Below are 16926 nucleotides of genomic sequence, written 5' to 3' on the forward strand. Positions count from 1 at the left end.
TATGTTTCTATGTTTGGATTTTAGTGGTGTAGGTTTAGTGGGACTTTGTGATGAGTGTAGTGTGGTGCAAGTGTTTACCTTCTCCTCTTCACTGTCAAGTTTATTCTTGGTTGGAGAGAGATTTAGTTTGGTTAGATAAGTGCATCTCTCACAGGTTGTGGTGTTGGATGATAGGAGGAGAGGGTTGTCTGTGTACATGTGGCAATTGCTACATTGCCCCAAGATGCCCACATTCATCAGATAGACAGGAGAGAACACTGGGATCTGACCCTTGGACATGCCTGAATAAAAAATTACTTTCCTCTAGACAAGTGAGGAAAGTGAGTATAAGAGCTGTTTTTCTCTCTTAGTAAGTGAGGAAAGGAATGTGTGCAGATATGCCTAGTTATGTTGGCATATATGTAGATATCAATAACTATATGTGCATACATATCAGTTCTGATATACCTACTACTGTCACAATATATGTAGATATCCATATGTATATGTGCATATGTATCTCTATCTGTATATGTATAGACATATGTTGCTCTGTATATGTATATATCTGGGTGTTTATTTGTATATCTATGTACATATACATATCCATCTATGTATGTCGATATGTATATCTGTATAGATATCTGGATAAGTATATGTACATATAGCATCATCATACATATCAGTGTAAGCCCGTTTCCTACCTTTCCTGTAACTAGTGTAGTCCAGATACAGATTTGCTGTATCCAGGACTGTATGTAAGCTTCTGAGCCCCCAAGCCTTTCTATATTGGAGGAAAGCCTGCTAGCTTATCAGTGGGAGTGGTAAGTACTAGGTAACCTGTCTACCACATAAGGAGTGGTTCTGGCCCAGAAGTTGTAGTTATTGGCCGTTTGGGCAATCTTTTCCATCTCTCTTAACTTTCTGATTTGATAGCCTGCATTTGCACTTGTTTCTGTCCTGTAACTCGTCTAGTGCAGATACAGATTCTTAGTTTTAGCACTTAAATTTGCTTATTCATGCTCAGCACTTGTTCAGAACGTGTAAGCACTAAATAAGCTACTATTTACTATAGCACTCAACCTTCCTCATTACCTAGAGGAAAAGAGTTTTTGTACTTACTTTTCTCACTTGCTTAGAGAAAAACAGCTCTTGTACTCACTTTCCTCACTTATATAGAGGAAAATATTTTTTTATTCAGGCATGTCCAAGGGTCAGCTCCCAGTGTTCACTCCTGTCTATCTGATGAATCTGGGCATCTTGAGGCAATGTAGAAATTGCCTCATGTACACAGACAACCCTCTCCTCCAACACTCAACACTACAACCTGTGAGAGATGCACTTATCTAGCCAAACTGGAGGTAAAGCTCTCACTAACCAAGACTGAACTTGACGGTCAAGAGGAGAAAGTAAATATTTGCACCACACCACACTCATCACATAGTCTCACTAAATCTACACCACCAAAATCCACACATAGTAACACGAAAACATTCACGGAGGTTCTCAATAATAATCTGTCTAAGCAACAGAGACCTCCAAAGCAGAAACGCAAGCAACCTCCATCCCCCAACACAACCCAAATGGCACATAGTACACAGACTCAGTGTGCCACTCAACCAAAGCCAATAAGGCAAAACAACTTACCCAACACACTCGTAATAGGTGACTCTATAGTCAGCCACACTGATGTCCCACTCACCAGGCTAAACAAGGAGAAGGTTACTGTCAGCTGCCTGTCGGGTGCCAGGATCTGCCACATAACTGACACACTTAGATCACTCCACAACAAGTACAAATATGACTCTGTCATTGTCCATGTTGGTGTGAATGACCTGAGACGTACCTCCCTGGACTACATGAAAAGAGACATGGAAGAGATCTCTGATCTTGTAGCCCAGGCAGGTATGACCCTAGCCCTGAGTAGCATTAAGCCATCACCCAGAATGATACCGCAGTACAAGGACAAAATGATTGACTTCAACAACTGGCTAAGCTTCTGGTATCATTCTAAGGGGATTCAGTATCTGTCTGCTTGTGATGACATGGTCGACAGACCACGATGCTTTGCCAGAGATGGCCTGCACCTGTCGTCCCTGGGATTCTGGATACTCGCTAAGGCTCTTGCCACCCCTATAGTGCTTTTTAGGCAAGATTCAAATGACAAATTCACCACCGTAACAGGAATAGGCAAGCAAAAACTGAGGGTAGTGCTACTCAGTGCTAGAAGTCTAAATCTCAAAATGCACTCACTCGAGGCACTCATTAAAATGGAGAACATCAATATCTGTGCAATGATTGAGACCTGGTTCAAGGCTCCAGAGAGCCCCCCTGCACTACCAGGCCATAACTCATACCACACTTTTCAGCCATGTAACCTGGACCGAAACACCAAAGACGGAGGTGTGTGCATCTCCATTAAGGATATCCACACCTCCAGGTTAGTTGCTCAGCATAATGCATCCAAGGTTATCCAAATGCAACTAACTCTGGGCAAAACTGAAATCCAAATTGTAGCTTGCTACAGATCTCCCACCATGCCCCCAGATTCCCACTCCTCTTTTATTGATGTACTGGAAAATATTAGGGTTCAACCAAACACCCTAATAATGGGTGATTTCAACTACCCCACCATTAACTGGGAAAACTACTCATGTACCAACTCCTTAGCTCAACGCTTTCTGGAATTCATAAACTCCAATGCCCTGGATCAACTTACCCACACCCCCGCCAGGGCAACCATGTACTAGACCTAGTCATTACCAACATGAGTGACCGGTGTTCCACACCTGAAGTCAACTCCTCATTGGTCCGATCCGACCATAAGCTAATCACCCTTGATGTCCACATCCTGCCCCCACCCCCCATTAAGGAAACCATGGTAAAAAAATTCTCCAAAGCCAACTTAATGCTTCTTAAGACAGAAGTGATGAACTTCATGGCACCCATGCAGATGGACAATACAGTTACAACTGCTGAATCCTACACAAATGCACTCTATAAACGCTTACATGTGTGCATGGATCGTGCTATCCCAAATAGAACCAAGACACTATCCTCCAAAAAAAGAAAGCCAATCTGGTGGTCCTCTGCCATAAACAAACTGTACAACAGAAGGAAGAAACTGTTGCAAAAGAGAGTAAAATCCCATGAGTGGAGGAGCTCTCTGGTCAGCCTCAATAAGAAGCTGAGATCCCTTATAAGATCCTCCAAAGCTAGCTACAAAAACAAAATCATCACTAATTCTAAGGACAACTACAAAGCATTCTATAGCTATGTCAAGAATCTTGATGGCAACACCCAGATTTGCTCTGAGTTACAGCACAATGGCACGAAAATTACTGAACCAACTGATATTGCTAACATCCTGGCAGATAGGTTCAGTGCTAACTTTACCCCCCTCACCCCCTAAAGGGCTCATATCTATACAGCAAGAATGCAGAGTCCCTGTAATCACAACTTTGCACTCTCTAAAGCCAAAAACACAGCATCCATGGGACCGGACAACATCCCAGGCTGCATTGTACACGAACTTCAGAATGAACTGGCTCCCCACCTAAGCACCATGTTCAATAATAGCCTCACATCAGGCTTTGTGCCCACTGAATGCCGCACAGCAACTGTTATCCCACTCCACAAAGGGGGAGCCACCACTGATCCCAGTTACTATTGCCCTGTTAGCCTGATGAGCCTGGTCTGCAAGGCCATGAAACCTATCATCATGGAACTCATAAACAAAGATATTGGTAACCTCCAAACTCTAGATCCCACCCAGTTTGGGTTTGTGAAAGGCAGATCATGCCTCCTGAACCTGATTGACTTCTTTGAGGCAGTCAGCAAAGCCGTAGATGAGGGTAAGGTGGTTCACACAGCCTATATTAACCTTACGAAGGCTTTTGACACCATCCCCCATTCTGGAATTATAGCTAAACTCACTAAACTAGGTATAAATCCCTACATCATAATATGGGTTGCCAGCTGGCTTACTGACAGAACCCAAACTGTAAAATTTGCAGACTCCAAATCTGACCTGAAACCAGTGACATGTGGACTACCACAGGGTTCAGTCCTGGGACCTCTCCTGTTTGGTATTCACTTCTCTGAAGTACAGGCTAACACAGAAGACCTCTGGCAAACAAAGTTCACAGATGACTGCAAACTAGGAGCCATATTCAAGTCAACAATTGATGTGGACATCCTACAGAAGGACATCACTGAGACAGATGCCTGGTGTCAGAGCCTTAGCCTCAAGCTCAATACCAAAAAGTGCAGTGTCATCCCCTATGGAAAAATACCCATGAACTACCACACAGGCAACAATCTACTTCACACCGAATGTGTGATAAGAGACCTTGGGACCTAGGTGGACAGTAGTCTCTCTTTTGATAGTCACATCGCCACAGTAGTCAGGAAGTCCTTCTACATGGCACACCTCATCACAAAAGGGTTCTCATCCAGGAAAAAGGAGGTCATTGTTCCCCTCTACTTGACACTCATTAGACCCATTATAGAGTACAACACCCCTTTTGGAATGTACCTTACAAGACATCTGCAGCAGCTGGAAAGGCCACAGAAGTACCTCACAAAGAGGATTACTGGCCTCAAACATATGCCCTACACTGACCATCTCAAAAAGTTCCAGCTTTACTCCGTAGCATATCGCCTAATCCGAGGTGATCTCTACATAACATATTAAGCTATGTCAAACCCAGAGCTGTTGGACATGCTACATCTAAAGAAATCCCAATCCCTCCAAGCTACATGTTCTAGGGACCTAAACCTTGTCACCACAATAAACAGAACATGCTGAAGGGATAGATTCCTGTCCCAGAGACTTCCCATACTCTGGAATAGGCTACCCATCTATGTCAAGCAAAGTTCTTCATTAGCACTCTTCAAGAAAAATCTTGATGAGTGGATGGGAAGTAGGAAATACACCCTGAGGATCACTTATGTGTCTCTGCTCAACAGTGGCACAGGAAAATAACTTTCTTGGGTGGCGTAAGCCAGGGAACCTTGCTGGCTAGGCTTACGTAGGCCCTTGGGCTGATAACCTAGTACCTACCTATGAACCTATGAACCTATATATCCTGAACATGGAGTGTAGCCATACCTCAGCCCCTGTAGACCCAACTTCGTAGTGCAAGGGGATGTCAGGTATGTATAGCAGGTATACTTGTAGAGTATTGCTACTGTAATAGGGATTGTTTTCACAGACATGTTGTGTGTAGGAGGTCACATATGCTTTTAACATGTGTGCCATTGGCTACTGACAGACATCCTAAGGACATCTTAGCACAGTACCACTGCTAGCACGTAATGCTCCTGTGGACTACAGCAGAGATAATGGCCAATATATGTGGACAGCCTGACACACTTTGGATAGTCCAGAGGTATACACATATCCCCTTAGTGAAAGACATGTGGACCAGTCCTGACAATGTGTATGTTAACAGCCACATATATAGGTATAACACGTAACTACTGGTATACATTTGCCCCCATAGGTTATGCATTCACACATCCCTGTCTGTCCTGCCACATAATAACTGCTAGTAAGGGGGTGCCATGGCCACATACCATCCACTAGATATTGACATACATCTGTACAGCATCCCACTACTCTGTCTAACATACATGACTGTTATGGTGGCCCAGCAGCAGTACATCTGGCAAGTAACTGGACATTACATCTCACTGGTAAGTACACTAAGCTGATAGGCATGTAACAAAGCACTGTGCAGGCTACAGGCAGACCAGCTCAACACTGGCCTACATTTCCTATGGGGGAATGCACATGTACCTGCACATAGATAGCAGGCTTTACAGGCATGCCACAGCACAGAGTAACATACACCTGTGGTAAGTGCATCACCTCAACCAATGTGCACACAGCCACAGCAACATATGCCATGCTAGCATATTATTACAGTATATGGACTATCTCTTCAACACCAACCTCATATGTGCCATCCACACACTCACCCTGCATATACTGGGCCACTACAGTGTGGTCCGCTGCCTGTCTGTGGTATGGGACATGTGTGTGTATGGCCCTACAAACATGTAAGCCGATAGGGTAACATACAGTGGAGCAGCATGTAACATCAGATAGAACAGGACCAAGAACAATGACATCTACCACAGTCTGTACACAAGCCAAAGTATGTGTTAACAATACACACACTGCAGACAATCACCATAAGTACACAGATCTCAGTACTGTACACACAACCACAGAATGTCCAGGTTATGTCATCAGATATAACCCCTACTATACATTACATGTGCAGCAGTCTGATATCTCACTGGCTTGTTATCAGATATGATGTCAGTAATGATGGTGAAAAGTACATATGCACCCCTTACTGCATGACATATGTACAAAGGTTGTCAGGGTTGTGGCTGGAGGCACATACATAGGACCAATATTGACACGTTGCTGTGATAACCTCATACATTTACTGTTGTAACAGGGTTTGTTGCACCATATGTCCTACGGGGGATATGAAGTCAGTAACTCTCATGGCTGTCACCCTCTACAGACTGCAATCCTCACACTACCTTCTGTAGTTCACAGATAGGTGCTCTGTGGGTAACACCTGAAACAAAAGGCACCACACACTAGCCAGTCTGCAGATGGCCCTACAGATGGGTGTTCCCTCATAAACATAGCACTGACATGGCAGGTATGTAAACATATAGGACAGCCATATCCACACACACACCCTGTTAAACCAACATTACTCCAAATGCAGTATAGCAGCACTTACAGTCCATAGTCAGGTCAAGCACATACCACTCCTGTGTATTGGCCTGTTTCCACAGTGTATGTTGTTAGAGGTAAACCCCAATCCATCTGAGATGCTGTTTTCCAAACAACAGATCGAGTTCCTGCTCACAGTGAATGAAAGGCCCAATGCCAACATGATGTTCCTAGATATTGGTGTGTGTTTCCATGCAATTGACTGTGGGAATTTTACCACAGCTATTCCACATACAATCAGCTAGAGGAGGGCTGCAATTCATGCATATACCATCAGCTTATCCTGAGCATCACTTAAAATACACATGCTGCTGCCTACACAAAGCAGGTGTAAGTCTCCACATCCACCAGAGAATGAGTAAGAGAGGCACACACAGGCACATAAAAGCCAGAGAATGGTGGGAGAGTAAAACTTATGCATGTTTGTGTCACACACCTACCAGTACAGGGAATCAACCCCCCCCGATGACTTTGTAGTGATATCACATGTCCATGCAGTTATTGGATGCGCCACATAGGTTACATGTTGGGGAGCCATCAGAACATATATGTGATGGTGAGTGACATCTGCAACAGGGATATGGTAGCTATGTGATAGGTATTGTACACATCCCTGCCCACATAAACAGGTATCAGCGTCAACACAGTCACACTCTCACAGGGACGCACTCACATTGCCACACTTGGCAGGGCCAGGAATACAACTCATCACTAGTGGGATTGCCACAACACAGTACTGTGCAGGTATCACATGCACACAGGGGTCATACGGAGGTTATATGTGCAAAGGGTATGTATGTGCAAAGGGTATGTGGAGGTGTCTCACATCAGACAGCATGCTTCAGTATGCCAATGGGGGTTTGTAGTGAGTGTGAATGTGGTTATACACATCATACACCACACACACAGACACGGGTGCCAGTACTGACATGCATGTGTGCACTGCTTCATGGGTGTGTTGTGGTTGACAGTGCCAGATGGCTATACAAGGCTAGGTGATGGGTATAACTTGACATCAGGCCACATGACAATGGTCTGTTTTGTGGTCCAAGGGTGCAGTGTCTGGAGTTGCCCACACAGGTGGGTATTGTATTCACCATCCAGTCACCTGGGTGACTATTGCATGTGGCCAGCACTGTGCAGTTCTTCCCATGTATGTGTCCCTTCATCCATGATATGGACAGTGTCTGGGATGTGCACACCTCCCACATGCATGTGCAGTGACATGTGGAACTGTACCTGGGGTGTCTGGCGGCCCATGTTGTGTACACAGATCGTTATCATCAGATGTGCCAGTCCTGGCCTCATGTGGTGGGAACTGTTCATGGACAGCAGGTTGGCCCTGCACCTACATTGATAGCGTGATAAAGGTATTCCCAGGTGTTGGTGGCATCTGTCCATACAGGGCTTGTGTTTCAGTTATGTTATGTCCTTTGTGGGTCACATTTGATGTCACCACAGGTGTTGCAGGTGTCCAGTGGGGAACATGGAGGAGGTACACTGTCGGCATGTACATGCCTATTGGACTGATGGACAGGGTACCATGCCACCTGTAGCCCACTGCAATCAGACTATGGTTACTATCAGTGGGCAATATACAGGGTACTACCAACATAGTGGCTATTCAGCTGTTGCCTAGGCAAGTGTGTGTGTGTATGAGACATGGGTTGAGAGTGTACCCTGGGTAAAACAAGGGTTGCTAATGTTACTCAGCTAGCATTGATGTTGCATTTAGGGGTATGGATTTGCACCCCAGCCTCTTGGCTATTTCCCATCTGTTATCCCTGTACAGTGAACACTGTGATATATACTTGGTGCACCATTAAGAAGCTTGCAAAACCTGCTCCATGATACACACACACACACACACACACACACACACACACACACACACACACACACACACACACACACACACACACATGCGCGCGTATATTACAGTATAGCACTACGCCGTTATAGGATGCGACACAGAGATTATTGGAGTTCTCCTTCCCCAAAGGTGCATTTCACAGTGAATGACATCACAGTGAATGACATCAGCAAGATTGCCAAAGTAGGGCATTTGAATTGCAGTGAGTGTAACTAGCCAAAAAATGCATTGCTCCCTACACAAACATAGACACACACACAAAACATCCACAACTGCCATGTGTGGGGATAGAACCCCTACCAGTGGTTGATATCACACTACAGCATGATGCTGTTATAGGATGCACCACAGAGATTACTGGAGTGCCCCTTCCCCAAAGGTGTATTTCATAGTGAATGACATCAGCAGGATTGCCAAAGTAGGGCATTTGAATTGTAGTGAGTGTGGCTAGCCTAAAATGCATTGCTCTCTCTACACACACACACACACACACACACACACACACACACACACACACACACACACACACAATTGCTAAGTCTGGGAGTAGAACTCCTACCTAACTATCCTATCACACTACAGCAGTACACAGTTATACGATGCACTACAGAGATTACTGGGATACGCCCTTCCCAGAGGTGTATTTCTAGGTGGATGACATCAGCAGCCTTGCCAAAGTAGAGCATTTGAATTGTAGGGAGTGTGACTACCCTAAAAAGCATTGTTCTCTACACAGACACAGTCAGACAGACACACGCACACACTTGCCAAGTATGGGATTAAAACTCCTACCTAATTTATCACACTGCAGCAGTACGCAGTTATAGGATGCACTACAGAGATTACTGGGCTATAATCTTGCCAGAGGTGTATTTCTAGGTGGATGACATTAGCAGCCTTGCCAAAGTAGAACATCTGAATTGTAGGGAGTGTGACTATTCTAAAAAGCATTGCTTTCTACACAGACAGAGTCAGACAGACACACACACACTTGCCAAGTCTGGGATAAGAACTCCTACCTAACTAATTTATCACACTACAGCAGTACACAGTTATAGGATGCACTATGACGATTACTGGGCTACAATCTTCCCAGAGGTGTATTTCTAGGTGGATGACATCAGCATCCTTGCCAAAGTAGGGCATTTGAATTGTAGGGAGTGTGACTACCCTAAAAAGCATTGCTCTCTACACAGAGTCAGACAGACACAGACACAAACACACACACCCTTGCCAAGTGTGGGATTAGAACTCCTACCTAACTATTTTATCACACTACAGCAGTATGCAGTTATGGCATGTGCTACGGATATTGCTGGGCTACAACCTTCCCAGAGATGTATTTCTAGGTGTATGACATCAGCAGCCTTACCAAAGTAAAGCATTTGAGTTGTAGGGAGTGTGATTACCCTAAAAAGCATTGCTCTCTACATAGGCAGACACACACACACACACACACACACACACATACACACACACACACACACACACACACACACACACACACACACACACACACACACACACACACACACACACACACACACACACACAGTTGCCATGTCTGGGATTGGAACTCCTACCTAACTAGTTTATCACACTATAGCAGTACACAGTTATAGAACGAGCCATGGAGATTACTGGGCTTCAATTCTCCCAAAGTGTATTTCACAGTGGATGACCTCAGCGGGCTTGTCATAGTAGGGCTATGGGGAGGGCGGTGTGTGTGTATGGGCCATAACCCATTCATCTAGAGGTTGACACACCTCATATGGTCACACACAGGGTCATTGTTCACAAGTACATGTATACAGCTGTTAGATGACTACTTCCTTGTACAGTCATGTTGTACAGCTAGCACGTGCACCACATAGTCTGTAATGCTGAAAGATACCAGTGGCTAGTACCTACAGTGAGTGACATCTGAACCTCATGTGGTTGTGGCCCTTTGGCTGTGTGCTGGTTGGGAAAAGCCTGGCTGGCTCCTTGTCACAGTCACCCTCTTCCACATATCTACGCACATCTTTCTTTGGCTTATTATAGTGTGTTGTGCTTAGATATATGTCTGTATTCCTATCCATTGTGTGTGCAAAGCATGCGTGGTGCATACTAAGGAGTGTCTGCATTAACATCTGTGACTGCTAGATATGTCTGGTCCACTGGTGTTTGCAGACATGGCCTTCATGTGTTTAAGTGTGTGAGCATGCCCAGTATGCCTATCTGCACTGAATGTGTGGATCGAGTCCAGGTAGTTTGTACTGCAGTGCTAACCTTTGTGTTGTACACCTACACGTACCATACTGCTTCTGCAAGGGAGCACACCTAACTATTTCTACATTTCTACATAGGATGGGGGGCACACCTGACTATTTCTACATTTCTACACAGGATTTGGGGGGGCACACCTGACTGTTGCTACATTTCTAAGTAGGATGGGGGGGACACACCTGACTATTTCTATATTTCTACACAGGATTGGGGGGCACACCTGACTGTTACTACATTTCTACGTAGGATGGGGGGTCACATCTGACTATTTCTACATTTCCACACAGGATTGGGGGGCACACCTGACTGTTATTACATTACTAACTAGAATGGGTGGGCACACCTGACATTTGTACATATTTGCTATGACTCTACTGGTATGTCAGGTACTCCATTTCATTCTGTATTCTTACCTATCCTGCTGACTAGAGGCATACCAGTGTACTACAGATCTTAGCTTTGATTTACCTACATATTAGTTTCTGACTTCCTACCCTTCAGAACTAACGTCCCACTGCCTGGCCTGCTGTAGTCTGTCTGTGTAGGCCTGGTGGAAGAGGTTACCCATAGGCATCATTCAGAGGCCATAGCACAGCCTTTGTTTCTGTTTGTTTACACCTGTCCTGCTGGCTGTGACTGTTGTTGGGTATGTGAACCCCCCTGACTGGCATGTGTGAGTCACTTACCTTGTGGGTGTCCAGTTTGAGGGTGGTGCTGCAGGGCTGCCTATGTCAGATGCACATAGTACACTCCCTACACATGGTTGAGCACAGGTAGTGTAATGTTTGGCATCCCTTTTACTGTATGTGAGAGTCAGAGAGAGGTGTTATTCCCTGGGTCCCTCATGTGTCAGAGTATGCGCTATGCATTGCCTCTTGGCCAAGGCCATGGCATACTGGTCACACTTCCTTCTGCCTACTGGGGCAGGCTCAGGTTCTTCCTCTTCCAAGTCACTCTGTGCCTGTGCAGGCCTTGGCAATGGTGGGGGCTGTGTGGCCCTGCCCCATGCTGCTCCTGCTGCAGCTGTTTCCGCAGGATCATATTGTTTTGCATGGCACATACGAGGACAATTTGGGTACATGTAGCTGGTGAGTACTGCAAGGCCTGGATGTGTCCAGGCACCAGAACCATTACTTGAGCATCCCAACCAGATGCTCTACTATAATTCTGGTCTGTGCATGTGCCTCATTATGGAGTTCTTGTTCGGGTGTGTGTGCATTTCTGATGGGTGTCATCAGCCACGGCTACAGTGCTTATCCAGCATCCCCCACTAGGTGACTGTGAGGGATGTCCCCACTGGCAAGTCTCTAGTACAGCTGCATCAGATGCCAGATGTGGGAATCATGATAGGTTCCAGGGCAGCCAGCACACGCATTCATTATTATGCCCTAGACATCGCACACAACCTGGCAGTTGATGGAGGGGAAGCCCTTGTAGTTGGTGTACACCCTACTCTGATCACTGTGTGGTGCTTTGATGCATATGTGCATGCAGTCTATAGCACCCACTACCTCAGAGTATTCTGCTATTTGGTGGAACAGTTGCATATTGCTGGCCAATGCCTTACGGATGTTGGGGAAATATACATGCTCACCGACATATGCTAACATAGCATCCAGGAACTGGTGGAGTACCCTGGATACTGATGCCTGTGAAATTCCCATCATATCCCCAGTTGGCCTTTCGAAGGTACCTGTAGCTAGTATTCTTAGGCCTACACATACCTTGGTATCCACTGTGATGAGTTCGTCTCTGTTAGTTCTGTGTCTGAGGCATGGCCAGCACAGCTCAGCAATTTGCTGTAGGAGGTCCCTCTCCACCCTACAGTGCTCCACTATCTCCAGCTCATGTATCCCCTGGTAGATTATACTGGGTCTGTACACTCTTCTCTGTCTCCTCACTATGGGTTGGTTGACAGCATTCACATCCTCACCACCCTCAGTCTCTTCCACTAGTTGTTGTATGATAGCTATTGCAGCCTCTATCATTTTGCTGTTGTGAGTGTTAAAAGTTCCCCGCTTGTTTACAATGGTGGTGTAGAGTGTGGGAAAAAACAGAGGGGAATATGTTTGCATAGTTTATAGTAGTGTTCTGGGCTGGGCTGGTCTATACCTGTGTAATTGGCTTATTCTGATACATTTCACCTGCCAGCTATGCTAGTTCTCCTAGATTACCTTCCTACTGCTGTTTTCCCTTTCTATTACCTTCCTGTTTAAGCCCAGGGGCACGCCGCGCAAACAGAGTACTCAAATGAACACAGAGCTGCTATTTCCTGTTTTAACTTATTTTAAACCTTTCAAACCTGGTGCGCAGTGCTCATACCTGCTTAGGCAATGTACAGAGTACTAGGCAGAGTCAGACACACCCCATTGCTTAGCTGTGCTTAGCTAGGAGCAAACCTGAGCCACAGGGCTCCAATCCACTTACAATATGCCTGACATCCTAACTCCTAGGCTTGCACCATGCTATTCCTACTCTTACACTGTTGGGATCTGACTACTATGCTGGAGAAAACTGTGATTCACTATCATTCCCCTCATTTGCATAGGATTGCCTGCTAATGCATAGTTACATGCCTCACACTGAGCCTCCCCCCTTAGCAACCACTACTCACTGGCCATGTTGTTTTCTCCCTGCCATTGACTTGCATGGCAGAATTTTAGTTAGAATGCTTATTGTAGGTTTATTTTGTTATCCCCCCCCCGATCCTGTTTGCGCCCAGTTGCCCTACACTTAAACAGCCGAGATCATCTAAACAAAAATAAACGTTATTTTTTATTTTTTTTATTTTTTATGTTGTTTGCAATATCACTGGCCTTATACTTGGCCATTGGCATACTTTCTGACTGATATGCAGCCTTTAATTGGAACTGTCATGCAGAAATGTACTTGGTTACTAACCGAGTACATTTCTGCAGATTGCACTAGTCCTGCACGGCCGGTTACAAGCTTCCTGGATCGCAAATTCACCTAATTTGCATGGATTTCTCCTGCAAATGGGGTGATTTGCATACAGGAGCTTAATCCATGCAGGACTAGTGCAGGAGCACTCGTGCACGCCCCTGCAGACTGTTCCTGGATCACACGGCAGACATATTGCCTGCTAGAGCTGCTGTACTGATCCTGCATGCCCATGCAAGGCATACAGAATCTGGGGGATAGTCTATATTTGCAATGCAAATCGAAGTACAGCACCAGTTGCCCTTGTCCAAGAGGCACATAGGTGAAACCCCCAGAATAAATTTACAGTTTCCAAACCAACTGACCAAGTTATACTTAAATAGGGTCATTGAGGAGCTCTGTTTTATGTAAATTGTTAGTTTGTTCCAGAGGAGTGGCAACCTGTGGGAGACATATCTGTCTGTGCAGCATGTCCTATTAATGTTGCAAGCTAGGTTAAGGTCCCTAGAACAAATGACTCTTGTCCCATTTGATTTGCAGAGGTGCAGAATTTCCATTAAAGCAGGGTTCGAGACTGTACTGTAGGTCAAGTACAAGTTGCCTCTAACCACTCTATATGACACACAGTGGCAGGGCCTTCAGTCTGTCCATATAGGTCATGTGTTGAAGGCCCTGAATTTTCTTGGTGACAAATGTCTGAGGTCTCTCCTGCTGCTGCAGGTGTCTGTTGAGGTATATACCAATGAGAGCATTGTACTCTATTATTGGTCTGATGGGGGGTGAGTAGAGGGGAATTATAACCTCCTTAGCTTTGGATGCTATGCCCTTGCATAGGAGATGTGCAAGGTAGAAGGCCTTCCTCATCACTGTGGATACATGGTGATCAAAGTTAAGGTTGCTATCAACCTGTATTCCCATGTCTCTCACCACTGGTTTTGAACTTAGGGGGGTATTATTAATATTGTAATTTACAGGGACTTCTCCTTTGCTGAAGGAGATGATAATGAATTTTATCAAGTTGAGTTTATGTCAGTGGCTCTAGCACCAATCATTTATCTGTGTAAGCCCATTTTACAGAATGTTGGCATCATTGGGAATTCAATGTCTGCATCCAGTTTGCAGTCATCAGTGGACCTGGTAAGTCATAGGTCATCTATTTGTGTCTGTATTTCTAAGAAATAGATTCCAAACAGTAGGGGCTCAGCAAAGAAATTTGTGGAACACCACTAGTAACAGGCATGCTGGTAGAGATGGAATCCCAAATTTTGATTGTATGTGTTCTGTCAGTGAGCCAATTGGCTACCCATCAAATGATGTATGGGTTAATCCACAGCTGGGTGAGTTTCTCAATGATGCCTGAGTAGGGGGTTGTGCCAAAAGCCTTGGCCAAGTTGAGATAGCCAGTGTGTACTGTTTTGTGTTCATCTAGGGCTTTGGTGTCACTCTTGAAGAAGTCCACCATGTTTAATAGACATGATCTGCCCTTAAGAAAGTTAAACTGTGTTGGGTCAAGAGTTTGAAGGTCTCCCATATCATTGTTGATGAAGCCCATGATGATTCTCTCCATGGCCTTACAGACAAGGCTGGTTAGGCTTATGGGTCTATAATTCCCAGGGTCAGTTGAGGGACATCCCTTTCCACTCTACTGAGACAAAACCAGTACTTTGACTGTGATTGAAGAGAGTGGCCAGCAATTCTGCCAACTCCTGTTTTAGACCATGTAGTAAGCAGCCAAGGATGTTATCCAGTCCCATAGAAGCTGTGTTTTTGGCCTTGGAAAGTGTGGTTATGAACTGTCCTTTGGAGTGGAGCTTCTAGGTCAAGGACTGGTGACAGGTATGCTTTGGGGTATGATTGGTGGAGACTGGAGGGGGGTGATGTTTTCACCAATCCTGTCTGCTAGCAGGTTGGTGATGTCCTCAGGTTCAGTATGGATGGTACCATCCACTACTAGATTGGCACAATGCTGGGCCTTCCCTTTTAGGATTTTGGACATAGCTAAAGAATGGCTTGTGATTATCCTCATCTAGGGATGCTAATTTAGTTTCATAATTAACTTTAGAGGACTTTACAAGATGCCTAATTTGCTTGTTCAAGCTGTGAGGGGTGTTCTTCTTTTGAGAACATTCCCTCTTATAATTTGAAAGCAGTTTCTTTCCCTTGTAGCATAATCTGTTTATGCTAGATGTCCACCAGGATGGCTTGTTTTTTCATGAGGACCTTGTTTTGATACATTCAGGTATGGCTAAGTCTGTACATTTGTATAGATGTTTATATAGAGCATTTGTGTACACCTCAGTATAGGAGTCATTGCTGGGAGTTTGAAACTATTTATACCATTACTTATGAGGCTATAGTTTGCTTTGGAGACATTTTTCAACTTTTTTGCTCCTGAGGTGGTATCAGGTACGATCATTACTTGGAACCAGACTGGTTTATGCTCAGACTTTACTAAGGAGGGTCCTACTCATAGGGTGGTGCAGCAATCCCCCATGTTGATGTTTATAGGTCAAGGACATTGGAGACCCTTGTGGGAGTGCAGACTATCTGTTCCAGGGTGCCTGGGGTAACAAAGTCCAAGAACCTTAGGGCAAGTGTGTTTATGCTCATATATATTTCCCAGTAAATGGAAAGATAGTTAAGTCACCCATAACCAGGGTGTTTGGCTGTATTGTGAGTGACTCAAGTAGGTCTAGGTAGGCAATGTGGTTTTCATGGTTAATGGTGGGGGACCTATAGCTATCAAAAATGTGGAGGGGTAGGGTCTTTCCTACAGTTAGCTGGACTTGGAGTAACTCTGGGGAGTTGTACTGTTTAACCAGTCTTGAGGTGTATTTGTCTTTAATGAAGATGGATACACCTCATCCTTTGGTTCTTTCACATTCATTTTGTGGTCTGAACATGTGGAAGGCATTGTAGCCTTGAACAGTCGGGGTACTATCTGTGGCCTTGAACCATGCCTCTGTGACTGCAGCGACAGCAGCATATTCCAAAGTAAGGACTGCTTCCAATGGCTGTAGTTTCTGATTAAGATTACTAGCATTAAGCAGCATAACCTTGAGTTTGCCTCTAAAGGATATTTTTACATCAGAAATTTTGTTCTTATGACATTGCCTAAAAAGGCGCTATTGGGGAGGTA

Source organism: Protopterus annectens, chromosome 4.part0 (genome assembly GCF_019279795.1).
Source record: "Protopterus annectens isolate FY-2018-M chromosome 4.part0, PAN1.0, whole genome shotgun sequence".
In the NCBI taxonomy this organism is placed as follows: Eukaryota; Metazoa; Chordata; order Ceratodontiformes; family Protopteridae; genus Protopterus; species Protopterus annectens.